This window comes from Cynara cardunculus (assembly GCF_001531365.2).
Source record: "Cynara cardunculus var. scolymus isolate 2C chromosome LG 12, CcrdV1, whole genome shotgun sequence".
NCBI lineage: Eukaryota > Viridiplantae > Streptophyta > Magnoliopsida > Asterales > Asteraceae > Cynara > Cynara cardunculus.
The window spans coordinates 16,400,944-16,416,084 of NC_037539.1; positions in this window are offsets into that span (position 1 = coordinate 16,400,944).

Genomic DNA, 15,141 nt, shown 5'->3' on the forward strand with positions numbered 1-15,141 from the left:
GTTTTAAATCAAAACAAGTCTCCTCAGTGACTTCTCTGCTTCCACTACTACATATGGATTTATTTGGCCCTATCAATGTACAATCCGTAGCTGGAAAGAAATATACACTCGTTATTGTTGATGAGTTTTCCAGGTATACTTGGGTTTTCTTTCTCAAATCCAAGGGTGACATATGAAGAAATCATCTCGTTCATAAAGTGCATAACAGTACTGAAAAGCATCAATGTACACTCAATAAGAAGTGATCATGGCAGTGAATTCAAAAATAGTACCATCGATAACTTCCTTGAGAACAAGGGAATCACACACAATTTCTCTGTTGTAAGAACTCCACAACAAAACGTGGTCGTTGAAAGGAGAAATCGAACGATAATCGAATATGCTCAATCTAGGCTTAGCGATCTCGTCTCCCTACTCAATTATGGGCAGAAGCTGCCAGTATAACATGTTTTATCCAAAATTGGTCGCTGATCGTTAGTAGATTCAAAATAATAGCCTATGAAATTTTCCATAGTAGAAACCTTATCTCAGCTTTCTACAAATCTTCGGTCGTATTTTCTACATCTTAAACAGCAAAGAATATATTGGAAAGTTTGATCCCGAAGTTGTTGAAGGAATCTTCTTTGTATATTCTTCTGTATCCAAAGCTTTCAGAGTATTTAATAAAAGAAGACAAGCAACAAAAGAAAATATTCATGTCACATTTGATGAATCTCAATTAGCTAACTCTAAATCGATCTTTAATGATGAAGAAGAGTTAGATAACTGGATGATATCTATTATAGAGAACCTGAAGCTTTCTTCAGCAATCAACCTAACGTTGATCTCCCTAAGCCAATGATGATCCATTTATCATTCTTGACACGACTAATAAAAAAGTTGAATCCTCTTCAAGTATTATTGTCATTCCCATTAGTCGTATACCCCTATCTACTTCAAATATTGATTCTTCAGTTACTGAACCTCTCTCAGTAGATGATTCTCTCACTGGGGCTCCTTTAGCTATTCAAGTTAATGTTGAAGAATCTCTTGATGAAGCCTCATCTTCTTGACCTAAGCCTCCAAACTTAGAAGATGACAGTTTATGTCATCTAATGGCACAACGATGGAAGAAAAGTCATCCCATCGATCAAATTCTCGGTGACCAAAGCACAAGTATTCAGAGTCGTTGAGGTCTAGGTAATATCTGTCTTTTTCTCAACTTCCTTTCTTTAGTTGAGCCCAAAAAAATCAATGAGGCTATCACTGATCCAAGCTAGGTCAATGCTATGCAAGAAGAACTCAATGAGTTGGATATAAATAAATTCTGGTACCTTGTCCCATGTCCATCTAGCGTGGGTTAATTGTAACAAGTTTTATGAACAATGAATTTCACAATAAGGCTTGACTTGTTGATCAGGGATACAAAAAGGAAGAAGGCATGGACTATGATGAAACCTTCGCACCAGTGGCTAGACTCAAGGTAATTCGACTCTTTCTAGCCTATGATACCCATGAGAACTTTAAAGTCTACCAAATGGACGTAAAGAGCACTTTCCTAAATGGAAACTTCAAGAGGAAGTTTATGTTGAACAACCTCCAGGGTTTCTTGACCCTAAATATCCAACTCATATCTATAGATTGGATAAAGCTCTTTATGAATTAAAACAGGCCCTTCGAGCCTGGTATGACACCCTTTCTTTATTTCTCATCTTCGAAAAATTTGTTCATGGAAAGATTGACCAAACCCTATTTCTTACGAAAGCCAAAGGTCACATCATTCTTGTCCAAATTTATGTCGATAATATTATTTTTGGATCCACTAATCCCTCTTTGTGTTTCCATTTTTCTGAACGCATGAAGAAAAAATACATGATGAGCATGATAGGAGAATTGACTTATTTTCTAGGTCTTCAGATTAAGCAATCTGATAAAGGCATTTTTATAAGTCAGAGTAAGTATGTTAGGGATATGTAGAAGAAATTCAACCTAACCAACAGTTCATCTATGAGAACTCCTATGTCTCCTCTTCTCACGCTGAACAAGGACCCAAATGGGAAACCTATAAACGTTATCGCTTATAGAAGAATAATCAGTTACTTGTTGTATCTTACATCTAGCCGACCTGAAATCATGTATTCTACCTTTCTCTGTGCAAGATATCAATCTGAACCCACAGAATCTCATCTCATTGTCGTAAAATGCATCTTCAGATATTTGAGGGGTACTCCTAATCTGAGCCTTTAGTATCCCAAACACTCAGGTTTCGACCCAATAGGTTATGTAGATAGTGATTTTACAGGTTGCATGATATATAAGAAGAGCACCACATGAGGTTGTCGACTTGTTGGTGGAAAGTTGGTGAGATGGACAAGCAAAAAGCAAAACTCAGTATCCACATCAACTGCTGAAGATGAATATGTAGCCGCTGGAAGATCTTATACCTAAATTCTTTGGATGAAAAATCAGCTTAGTGATTATGATGTTCAGCTCTCTAAGATCCCTATCTATTACAATAGCACTAGTGCCATAGCCATTGCAAACAATCTTGTACTTCACTCTAAGACCAAACATATAGAGATCATGTTATGAATGTAGTGATATTGAACTTCACTCTGTACCCACTAGTATCAACTAGTTGAACTGTTCACTAAACCTCTTATGAAACAAGTTTCAATCTTTTAGTTAGCGAACCTGGAATGTTGAACGCAAAGGATTAATTCTTTCAGCTCTAAGCATCATTCAGTGATACAAAGTGAAATGATTCAGTGTTTCTTAATCTATCACTAAACTCTTAAGTTAAATGTATATTTTTCTCCAAGGTATGTCTACTTATCTCTTCTTTCTCAAAACTTAAAACTATCACTGAACACTTTTCTTATTTAGTGATCAAATTGTTTTAAAAGAAAGGGGTTAAAGAACGGTCATATTTTATGATTTCATAAAAATGTTTAAACAAATGGGCTAATTTCATGCACGTCTTTTTGATACATGTTATCCATTGCTCTTCCTGAACCAATCACTCTAAAATAACGTGCAGAAAAAATCATCATTGCACATCTTTTCGAAGTTTTGTTTTTCTCTCTCCTCCTTCTCTATCCTTTGACCTATAAATACCTCCCTTATCCTCTCATTTTTCCCCTTATGCGAACAATTTCATACACATAATTTTTCTCTATTACAGTGTGCAAGCAAGAATACCAAAAACCTCCCTTTAAACCAGTTCTTCCTTATTTTAAAAAACCTTTTTCCTTCTTTTTAAATACAAACAATAGGTTATATAAATCGTTATCCTTCTTGATTTATATTAACTGTGTTTCTAAATCATCTTGAAAACCCTAATCCTTTTTGGTTTTTCGAATGAAAAGTTTATCCTTCAAACTTTTGTTCCGAATGTGGTTTCTAACATAACCTTGTATACTACTCCAATTTTTTCTTTTCAAAATTTAGAAATAGTTGATGTTTCAAATGTACACTTTGGGTTGAAGAATTCTCCTTCAAACTAAACAACTATGCTGCATTATTGGAAATACCCGCAGACAAACGACAATTTGCGGACGCTGCTTCATTCATAAAGAACTGTGTGCTCGGATATGCTCTCACCTTCCAACTTGTCATGGTGAAGGATATCCTAAGACAGTTTTGGTACATTGTCGAGGTGAAGACCTCGAAGGACTTGAAAGGAATCTCCATCGTCAAGTTCTTCTATGAGATAAAAAAACATAACGAAGATTTTTGGTTACTCAATGGTTGGCACTGCTCTACGGCTTCCACGGCTTCTGAAGATAGTTCCCTTATCATCAAATTTCTAGACAATATTCACTATGACTGGCCGTTGAAGGACTTTGATTTAGAGCTCCATAAGTCTCTGACCAAGATTGAGAAGAACCAGATGTTAGAGGTTTGGAAATACTTGTTCTCTCACTTCATTCATAGCATAGGTGGGAAAACAAGAGCGCCAAGACCAGGCAAGCAGGATGGCGCTAAACATTGGTTGCTCAATTATCATAAATTTCTATGTCAACTACGCTGAACTCATTTTTGACGACTTTGCACTAAAGTTGAACAAGGACCAACGGAAAAAGGTGGTTCCTTACACTAGGTTCATGAGCGGGATTCTTTCAAGAATATTTGCAACGAAATATCCCACTCAGAGCGACCTTCCCTTTTACAAACTTGGAGCAAGGATTCTTGATCACAAGTCCAAGCCTTCGGAAATTGGTCTATTCCCTCAAATGTTGAGGATAGACAATGCTCTTCTTCTTTCATCCTTATCTTCTCCTCTTCTTCCTTCTTCTACTGTAGCCATGACAGTAGCAAACTCCCTTCAGTCTATCCCAGCTATTACTTCTTTATCCTCTCGTAAAAGGATACCATTTGAAGCCACTCTTAATCCATCAAATAGGGTTAAGAAATCCATAAAGGGGAAGCCTTCTCAGCTAGCTGAGACCTCTCAATAGATCTCATCTATTGAACTTCGTCTTTTCCCTGAGACATCTGTTTTTCCCCTCCCTTTCTCTTCAACAATATTTTCTATTGTTGTTGTATGTGTGGCACCTACCCTAACCACTTTAGTGACTCAAATCACTGAATGTGTTATTCTCAGCATTGCTACACTTGATTCCTCACATATCTTTTCAACCATTCTCTCTTCCCCTCCTTCTTCGGTTTTTATCACACTAGCTGATGAATCAATGATGGTTATCCCCACTATTGGTGAAGCTATCACCACTAGACTTGAAGATGCTCCTCTCGACTCCCATCAACAACGTGTGGCTGATCATCTAGATATCACATTCGAGACGCTCGGTCTCAGTGGTAATCATTCGGGTATTGCTGAGGAACCCTCAAGTTTACACCAAACCTCCTCCCATTCTTTCTTTGTTATTAAGCCTGAGCTTTCTCATGCTCAATGTTATCCTCTCTCTGTAGGTCCTTTGGAGACTGAACTCCCAGTCACTGAGCCTGACGCCTATGATATGGCTAGGGATGTCAAGCTACTTCTCCCTGCTATTGTGACCATCCTTGTCAAGATATACAAAGTTCAACAGGGAATTCCCTTGAAGCATGACTTGGCTCACGACCTCTCTGCTATCCAAGGTGAGGTTTGTGATGTCAAAAGAGAGTTGAACTCCATGAAGATAGGAATCCAGCACACTCCAAAGTTATCACCGCTCTTTCAAGCAGGCTGAGGATGTTCAGGCTCAGCTTACTAAGCATGGTGAGTTACTTGAACGGAGTTTCCAGCTTCTACAACAACCAACACTTGTCCCTGAACATTTCTTTAGTGAAGTTGATCTTCATCAGCTGGATATGGTTGCTGAGTTCAACCTTCAAAAAGCAGAAGCTATTGCCGCCATGGAAGAGTTGATGTACAACCTGGTTTCTTGCCTCCCTCTCTTCGTTGATGATGGCAAAGAGGGGGAGAAGACCAAGGACGATGATGTTGTTGTTGCAACTGACCATGAAGACCTTCCTCCTTCCACCTATGCATTTTCAAATGCTGGTGAAGATAAGGAGGATGATGATGATGAGGATCCTGAAACCCAAATCCCAGGTGCAGGTGCTGACCATGGTGATGACAATGACGAGATGATGATGATGGTTTCTACGTCCAAGTCATACGAAGACATCCTGCTAAAAGAATCTCCTTCAGGGAACTTGCTTCTTAAGAGAAAATATCCTCACACCAGTACTCCTACTCTGGCAAATAGAAAGGAGTTTCCAAAGATAACCTTTCCCTATTTCTTGGGGCACTCAGTCATTCTGAAGATGCAAACACCTCAACCACGTTTGTACCATGTACCACAGAAGCTGAACCTTCTTTTTCTCTACCTCTATCTCTCTCTGCAACACCTACCCTCAATATCTCAATCCATTTCCTTCTTTCGAAACCATTGAGGGGGATGAATATGAAGATGAAGCCTGCAACCTCATTCCTAGGAAGTCGTCAAGACAACCTGTGTGCTCAGAGGATGAACAAGAATTGAGAATGGATCAGCTTATAAGTCAACTTGACCAATCTAGAGTAAAGTTCCTCTTTATACCATTGGATGTGGTTAGTTCAATTTCTTCTCTATAGCTGAACACGAGGAATCCCTAAAAGGTGAACAAGTACTGAAGCAATATCAGCAACAACCGAAAGATAGCCTGGAGTTAGCCAAGACTCTAGCTGATCAAGCTCTTGCAGAAGGGATGTTCAAGTAAAAAGATCCTTTCAGTGCTCAGGCACTACTCTTAGAAGAAGTTAAACAGAAAAGACAAAGGGTGCGGAAGCTACAGGATCATGATCTGAATTGGTGCAAAGAAAGGATCGAAACAATATTGAGCTCTCACAAAATTTCAGACGTCAATATCGGTGGACGAATGAAGTATGGTGGCCTTCTGTTTTCCATGGTCATCTTCCAAGAGAACAACTATGGTATCACATAGTATCCTTCCTTTCTCAGTCAATATGGTTTCTTGAATGGCTTGAGATTCGACAGACAATTCAAAAGTACAAATCTAGGCATAAGGCTTATATTGAAGAAGTTCAAATTGTTGATCCTCTCTCTCATTGATTTGATGATAGTCCCTTTTACCTTTCGAAGTATTACGTTTTTGTTCTTTTAGTTCCAGCATTCATCACTGAGTTTGTTCAATGATCGCTAAAACATGTATTGTAAATCCTACAACGACAGCGATACTTACAGAAGACAAAACTCACCCCAAAAAACCTTCAGTGAAAGTCGAAGACTGAAACTAAAGATTACTGACTGGCGCGTTCGTGATCTGAAGTGGCATTCGGTGATTACAACCTGGTCAACATATGTGTGAAGACTGCCCAAGTCTCAGCGAATGCTGAAGAGACCTTCAGTAGTATTCCAGCGTTCAGAGATCAAATGATGCTTGTTGTGCAAGATTGTTTTTGTCTTGTACTTCCACACATAAAGGACAAACCCATACCCTTCCTAGAGTATAGTACAGTACGGAGACAACTAGTCGACTTTAGTGCATACCAACTCCATGAAAAGATGTCTGCTCAAGAATTGGCAATTATACTATTCATTGTAGCAAAGGACAAGCTTTCCTCCTAAAGTTTGACGCGTGTTCAAACCCGTTTGAATTGCATTTAATGCAATAGGTATGAATAGATGAGTGCTCTCTGCATGGTGAGAACACATGCATATACGCATACATCTAAAAAGAACACTTACGCTTATCTTCAAGTAAGTTAGAACCTCTCTCAAGAATTCTAAAGTTCTTACACAAGAAGAACATCTTTCTTTCTTTATCTTTTCAACCAATTTTTCTACTTTGCTAAGTATATCTGTGTGTAAACTTAGATTGTTTTAGATAGGTTATTTTTACCTTGTCTATTTTTGCAAACAATCTACAAAAATCTGTGTTGATCTTTCTCTATCAATATATATTTTTAAATTAGAAAGTTTTATATGTTTGTATTCATCCCCCTCTTCTACGAACTGTTCGTTTAAAACTCTTGTAGACCCGGTTGGGACCAACAAGTGGTATCGGAGCAGTGTTTTCTTATCTTCTTGTGCAGTTGTTTATCTGTATTTTATTATCTCCCTTTCAAGACAATTTATTGCTTTTCAAATGGCTATGCAAAACACAAGCACAAACTTTCACGACAATGGCTCCTTTGCCAAATGTCCCCGATTGAACAGAGAGAACTTCAGTCTCTAAAAGAATCAAATGTCTCTCTTCTTGGAAGGTGTGGATTCTGAAATTCCTCATTATATAGAAAATGGACCTTATGTTCCATATGCTATATCTCCGGTTGTTTTCCCGAAATAGCTACGACTGTCGCGATTCCTAAACGGCAGATTCCTAAGCTCCCTCATCAGTGGAGGGAAAAAGACAAGAAGAAGATAACTATAGATACTCGTGCGAGATCTATAATAGCTATGTCTCTTCCTGACGAGGTCTATCACTCCGTGATGAAGCTTAGGACCTCGAAAACCATGTGGGACACTCTCTATGTTCAATATGAAGGTATGTCTCACGTACAAGAATCAAGGAAGATAAATTTAGTAAGACAATATGAAAGCTTTCTCTGTGGAAAGACTAAAACGTTGTATGAAGTACATCAAAGGTTTAATTGTCTTCTAATTGATTTGAGGACAATTAGCAGAGAAAATTCCAACTATGAAACTTTGACGAAGTTTCTGGAATATTTACCAAAATCCTAGGATACATATTCTATATATCTCAAGATGTCCAACGACATGTCCTCCCTCTCTCCCTCTCAGCTCTTTATATGGGATACGGCTCAATAACGAGCAGTCTCGACAACTGAAGAGGAATCTAATCAAGGATTCCGGAGACATGAAAAGCTCTCCGCTAGCTTTGATCTTTGAAGATTCTTCAGTTGAACTCCCATCTTCTGCTTTTTCTGTTCGTCCTTGTTTTGTATCTATAACGGACTTAGACTCTACTAACTCTGAGGATCTGTCATAGTCTGGCCTTGCAGACTTTGATGAAAGATTGGCGCTCCTAACTAAGTCTTTTAGAAGATTCACCAGGAAAAGTAATTTCCGCAGATCTCCCACACTGACCATTAAGAAAAAGGCAAAGTCAGACACTGGTGACCAGGCTTCAGCAGTCTGCTACAACTGTCACTGTAAAGGTCACTTTGCAAGTGAGTGCATGTAAAAAAAAACTGTGATGCCATCTTCAAAAACCCCATCCTCCTTCACAACCAAAGACGATAAATATCTGAAGCTGAAAGAGAAATATAAGAAGATGAAGAGTTAAGGTCTTATCATTGAAGAGCATGATTGGGCTGATTCATCTGATTAATCATCCTCTAATGAGGAAGATACGACCTATCTTTGCTTAATGGCCAAGGACGTCAAGGAAGAAACTTCTGAGACGTCAACCTCCCATGATCAGTCATCATCCTCTCTAGCTCAGGTATGTCTCCTCAATGAACCATCTTCTTCTTCTTATTATTCATCTTCTTCTAGCTTATCAGCGTTAGATACGTTGACCGTTGACATTTACAATGCCTTGAATGGCAAATCTAAAGCAGAAATGCTTAATCTTGATTTTCAAGAACATTTGAAGATTTGTCATTCCAATATCAAAGAGTTGATTAAGATCGAAGAAGATCTTAATGATCAGGTCATTGTAAACCAAACCATCACTATTGAACGCGAACAGACTATAGCTGAGCATGAGCAAGCAATTGCTAAACTCAGGGCTAAAAAGGTTACCATTGAAGGATGGTGCAAATCTTCTGTCAAAGCCTCTGAGATCATTAACGCTTAGATCCTTTCCAAGATAAAGACTGGTCTAGGCTTCCTCTACGATCAAGAAGATAGTGTCGCAGACAGGTCCATGCTTATGTTTGGTACCTTTGTCTCTTCTATTCATGACACTTCTTACTCGCAATCTTCTTTTACTGAGAGTCATCTTGAAGGAACTCCTTCGAGTTCAGGTTGCAAAGACAATGGTAAATCTATTTTTACAGCACCTCTTTCTAAGAAGGTTAACAAGTCACATAGATCTAAATCTATTCCTTTAGCTTGTGCACTTTCTTCATCCTTTAGGGATTAAGATATCTGAATCTTCTCATAAATCCAAGTCTAAGCTCAAGGTGAATGTTTTACCTTAGGACTCCAAATCCTCAAAAGTTCCTCCTAGAACAAATGAGAAGGGAATCTTTGGAGCTTTTCCCTCTTCTTTTTTGGTACTTCCTGGCCCTAAAGCTAGCTTCAGCTATAGATAGTGTAGACATTATGGTGAAGCTACACATATTGCTAGTAAGTGTCTTTCTGCCGCCAAGGCTGGTCCCCAAGCCAAGGGCAAGAAAGTAGCTAAGGCTGAGAAATCTACCAAGGCAAAATCTACCACTAAGGTTGTTAAAACAACTAAGGTCAAGAAACTGATTTGAGCCTCCTCTTCAGGCTCAGTGAAGACAACTAATGACACTAAGTCTTCAGCATCAGGTGTTGTTGTTCCTTCTGGGTCAGGCTCAGTGAAGACACCTACTGAATCTACTCCATTAGCGTCAAAGGTTGTTCCTAATCCCACTAAAGCCACTTCTTTAGGTTCAGTAAAGCATTCTACTGACACTGGTTCTTCAGTTTATGTGGATGTTGCCTCTAAAATTGTTGGACCCAAATAGAATGGGTAGCAAAGCATTTTTAAATTGTTCCCTTGTGTAGGAATTCAAAGGCATTTGGTATCTCGATAGTGGATGCTCAAGACATATGACTGGAGACAAATCCCTGCTCATCGACTACAAGGATGAAAGAGGCCCTTCCGTGACCTTTGGAGGAAAATGGAAAAGGATATACCAAAGGTTTTGGTGCATTACCCAATGGTGCAACCACTTTCAGGCATGTTGTATATGTTGAAGGACTGAAACACAATCTTCTCAGTATTAGTCAACTGTGTGATAAAGATTTCACAGTGAAGTTTTCTAAAAATTCATGTTACGTCTTTGAAAAGATTGGTAAGGTTGCTATAACTGTTCTCGTCTAGATAATATCTACATCATCCACATGGATTCTCCTCTCACTGAGAATAGATGTTTTCTCTCTAAAGCTTCATCAGATATCAACTGGCTGTGACACAAACAACTTTCTCATTTTAACCTCAAGACACTCAGCGAGTTGTCTAGAAATAATCTTGTCACTGGTCTTCATCAACACACCTTTGCAAAGGAATCTCTTTGCTCAACATGTGAAAAAGGAAAACTGGCAAGAACTAGCTTCAAGTCCAAGCAAATCTCTTCAGTGACATTTCCACTTCAACTATTGCACATGGATCTCTTTTGTCCAGTGAACATGCAATCCATGGCTGGAAAGAAGTATACACTCGTCATTATTGATAAGTACTCCAGGTACACTTGGGTCTTCTTTCTCAGATCCAAAAGTGAAGCACCTGAAGATATAATATCGTTTATAAAAAAGATAGAAATACTTAATAATATGAAAATACGGTCTATCAGAAGTGACCATAGAACTGAATTCAAAAATAGTACTATGGACAACTTCTTTGAGGACAAGGGAATTTATCACAACTTCTCTTCTGTGAGAACTCCTCAGTAAAATGGGGTCGCTAAAAGAACAAATCGACCAATCATTGAGGTTGCTCGATCAATGCTCAATGAATCTCATCTTCCCACTCATTTTTGGGCTGAAGCTGTCAACACCGCTTGTTTCACTCAAAACCGGTCGTTGATCGTTAAAAGGTTCAAGAAGACAGCTTACGAACTCTTCCACAACAGAAGGCCCTCTCTCATCTTTCTACTCATCTTTGGATGCACGTGTTGTATTCTCAACAACTGTCATCAACTGGGAAAGTTCAATCCCAAAGATGATGAAGGAATGTTTCTTGGATATTCTTCAGTATCCGAAGGCTTTAGAGTATTCAACAAACACCGACATACAATAGAAGAAACTATTCATGTCACCTTTGATGAATCTCAATCAGCTAATTCGAAACCTATCATTAATAAGGACGAAGAATTAGAAAATTGGATGTTCTCTTATGCTAGACAACCTGAAGCTTCCTTCAGCAATCCACCTAATGCTGATTCTCCAGAAGCTGATGATGATCCACTTAACATTCCAGTTGCAGTTAATATCCAAAGCAAATCTTCTTCATTGATCGTTGCAGTGCCCATTAGTTGTATTCCTCCTTCTACTTCAATCACAGATCAATCAGTGAATGAAATGCCCTTAGCATCTGAACCTCTATCAGTCGCTAAATATGAGGCTCCTTTAGTAATTGTTCGTATTGCTGATGAATCTACAGCTGAATCCTCATCTTCTGTTCCTGAACATCTATGCTCAGATGATAATCCTCTACCAGCTCAGTGATGGACAAAAAACCATCCTATTAATCAAATTCTTGGTGATCCAAGTGCAGGTATTCAGACTTGTTGAGGTCTAAGTAATATATGTCTCTTTGTCAACTTTCTTTCCTTATTTGAACCCAAGAAAATCAATGATTCTATCTCAATCCCTAGCCGGGTCATTGCCATGCAAGAGGAGCTCACTGAGTTTGATAGGAACAAATTTGGTACATTGTTCCACGTCCATCTGATAAAACTGTGATAGGCACTAAATGGGTTTATTGCAACAAGTTAGATGAATAAGGTGTGGTAACCTGTAACAAGGCTCGTCTTGTTGCTCAGGGTTATAGACAAGAAGAAGGAATAAATTTTGACGAAACCTTCGCATCGGTGGCAAGACTCGAAGCTATTCGACTCTTCCTAGCCTTTGCGGCCCATAGAGACTTCAAAGTCTACCAAATGAATGAAAATAGTGCTTTCCTAGATGGAAAATTCCAAGAGGAAGTTTATGTTGAACAACCTCCAGTGTTTCTTGACCCTAAGTATCCAAACCATGTCTATAGTATGGATAAATCTCTTTACGGGTTAAAACAAGCTCCCCGTGCCTGGTATGATACCCTCTCCTCATTTCTCATCTTTGATAAATTTGTCCGTGGAAATATTGACCAGACCCTATTTCGTAGGAAAGTTAAAGGTTATATCATTCTTGTCCAAATTTATGTCGATGATATTATTTTTGGTTCCACTAATCCCTCTTTATGTTTTCGGTTCGCTGATTGCATGAAGAAAGAATACTAGATAAGTATGATGGGAGAACTAACCTTCTTTTTTGGTCTCCATATCAAGAAATCTGATTAAGGTATCATTATCAGCAAGAGTAAGTACGTCCGTGATATGCTGAAAAAGTTTGATCTCTCTAACAACATCTATGAAAACTTATATGGCTCCTCCTCTTTCTCTCAACAAGGATCCAAATGAAAAGCCTGTAAGCGTAAGTTTATAGAGGATTGATCGGCTCCCTGCTATATCTTACAGCTAGTCGACCAGATATCATGTACTCTACTTGCTTATGTGCACGATATCTGATATCTAAACCTAAGGAATCTCTTCTGATTGCTGTAAAACGCATTTTCAAATACCTAAAGGGAACTCCTAACTTGGGTCTCTGGTACCCTAAGGGTTCAGGTTTTGACCTAATAGGTTACTCGGATAGTGATTTTGCAGGTTGCAAAATGGATAGGAAAAACACCACTGGAGGTTGTCAGCTTCTAGGTGAAAACTGGGTGACCTGGACGAGTAAAAACTCAGTGTCCACATCAACCGCTGAAGCTAAATACGTTGCTACTGGAAGTTGTTTTTTTTCAAAGATTCCTATCTATTGTGATAACAGTAGTGCTATTGCGATTGCAAACAACCCTGTTCTCACTCCAAGACCAAACATATTGAGATCCGATATCATTTTATCAGAGATCATGTTATGAATGGTAATATTGAACTTCACTTTATTCCCTCTGATTACTAACTCGCTGACCTTTTCATGAAGTCTCTTGATAAGACAAGATTTAACATCTTGATCAGCGAACTTGGAATGCTAAATGCTGAAGATTAATTTTCTTCAGCTATACGCATTAACTAGTAAGTGAAATGATTCAGTTTTCTTATTGTATCACTGAAATCTTGAGTAAATATATCTCTTCTCTCTAAGGTATGTATACTCGTTCTTCTTCTATAAAACTTAAAACTATCATTGAAGCTATTCTTCTTCAGTGATCAAAATGTTTTAAAAGTTTGTTTCGGTGATTCTCTCTATCGCTGAACATTTTAAATAAGTATATCTTTCTACTATACTTATCTTATCTTAAAATCAAAATGATCACTGAACTTTTCTTCATTTAGTGATTCAAAAGTTTTTAAAAGATAGTTTTAGTGTTTCTTTTATCACAGAATCTTTTATGGAAATATATCCTTGTAAGATATTTTCCTTTCTTAAAACAAAACCATCACTGAAGCCTTTGTTCTTTAGTGACCAAATGTTTTAAAATATATTTTTATTCAGTGATTCTCTTATCACGGAATGTTTCTCAAAACGATTTCATATTCTTAAGAAAGTGGCTCTTGAATTTCTTAAAACCTTTTCGTTTTAAAAGAAATAGAAAATGAGCCATTTTTATGACGTCATTTTTATTTTACCAATACGATTTTGTTTTGAGACGCGTTTACCGTTCTGACACACGCGACTCCTCAAAATTCCATCCAATCGTGGATGAGAACGTGCTACTTTTTCATCATTGCACATCTTCAACAGTCATATTTTTCACTCTCTTCATTCTATTTCTCTCTCCTGCTGCCTATAAATATGAGACTTCTCCTCTCATTTTTCCCTTACGCTTTCAAAATCTATAGTCGAACCTTTGCCTAAAAGATTTGAAAGCAAGAACTAAGAACGATCAAAAACCCTTCAACCTTTTCTCCTAAATCTATAAGGTTGAGATTTTTTCCTTTATTTTTGATGTGTTCTTCTTCTTTTATGAAACTATTGTTTGTTTATTTAAGAACTTGTTCTCTTAAAGTACAAACATAAAGATTATTAACACATTCTCCTACATGGTTATAATCTAAAGTTTCAAACACTTCTTCTTCTTGAAAACCCCTAATATTTTCTTTGTAGATTTTTCAAAAGAAGTTTTATTGTTCTAAAACTTAAAAGCTCACATCATTATCTTGGACTACTAAAGAATATGTTATTTCTTATTTTTTACCTATAATAGAAAATCGCTGCCAAGAACGTGAACTTTTCAATCGAAGACGTGTCCTTCAAGCCAAACAATCATGTGGCTTTGTTGGACATTCCCACGAACAAATCCTACTACGTGGAAGCCGCTAACTTCTTTAAGAACTCTCCCATTTACTATGCTCTCACATATGAACCTGTCATGGCGAAGAAAATCCTTCATTAGTTCTGGCTAACTGCTGAAGTCGTTCAAGACACAGACAAGCATGGTCAACAAGTGGAGAAAATCTTCTTCACGTTCAACCGCATGACCGTCAGCTTTGGCGTTACAACACTAAGGCATGCCCATCGCTTCCCAAAGGGTCCCTTAGTCAGTGATCCTTCTACTAAAATCATCATTTCCTGCCTTGATCATATTGGCTATGCCTAGCCAATGAAGAAGGACTCTAGCGATCTCCTCAAGTCGCTGTCGAAGATTGAGAAGAACCACATGTCTGCAGTTGGTACTACTTGTTTTCCTAATTCATTCAGTGTGTGGGAGGCAAGACTGGTGGCCAAGATCAAGCCTCCAAGGTCACGCTCAACATTGGTGTTTATGTCATATGCCAGCGCCCGATCAACT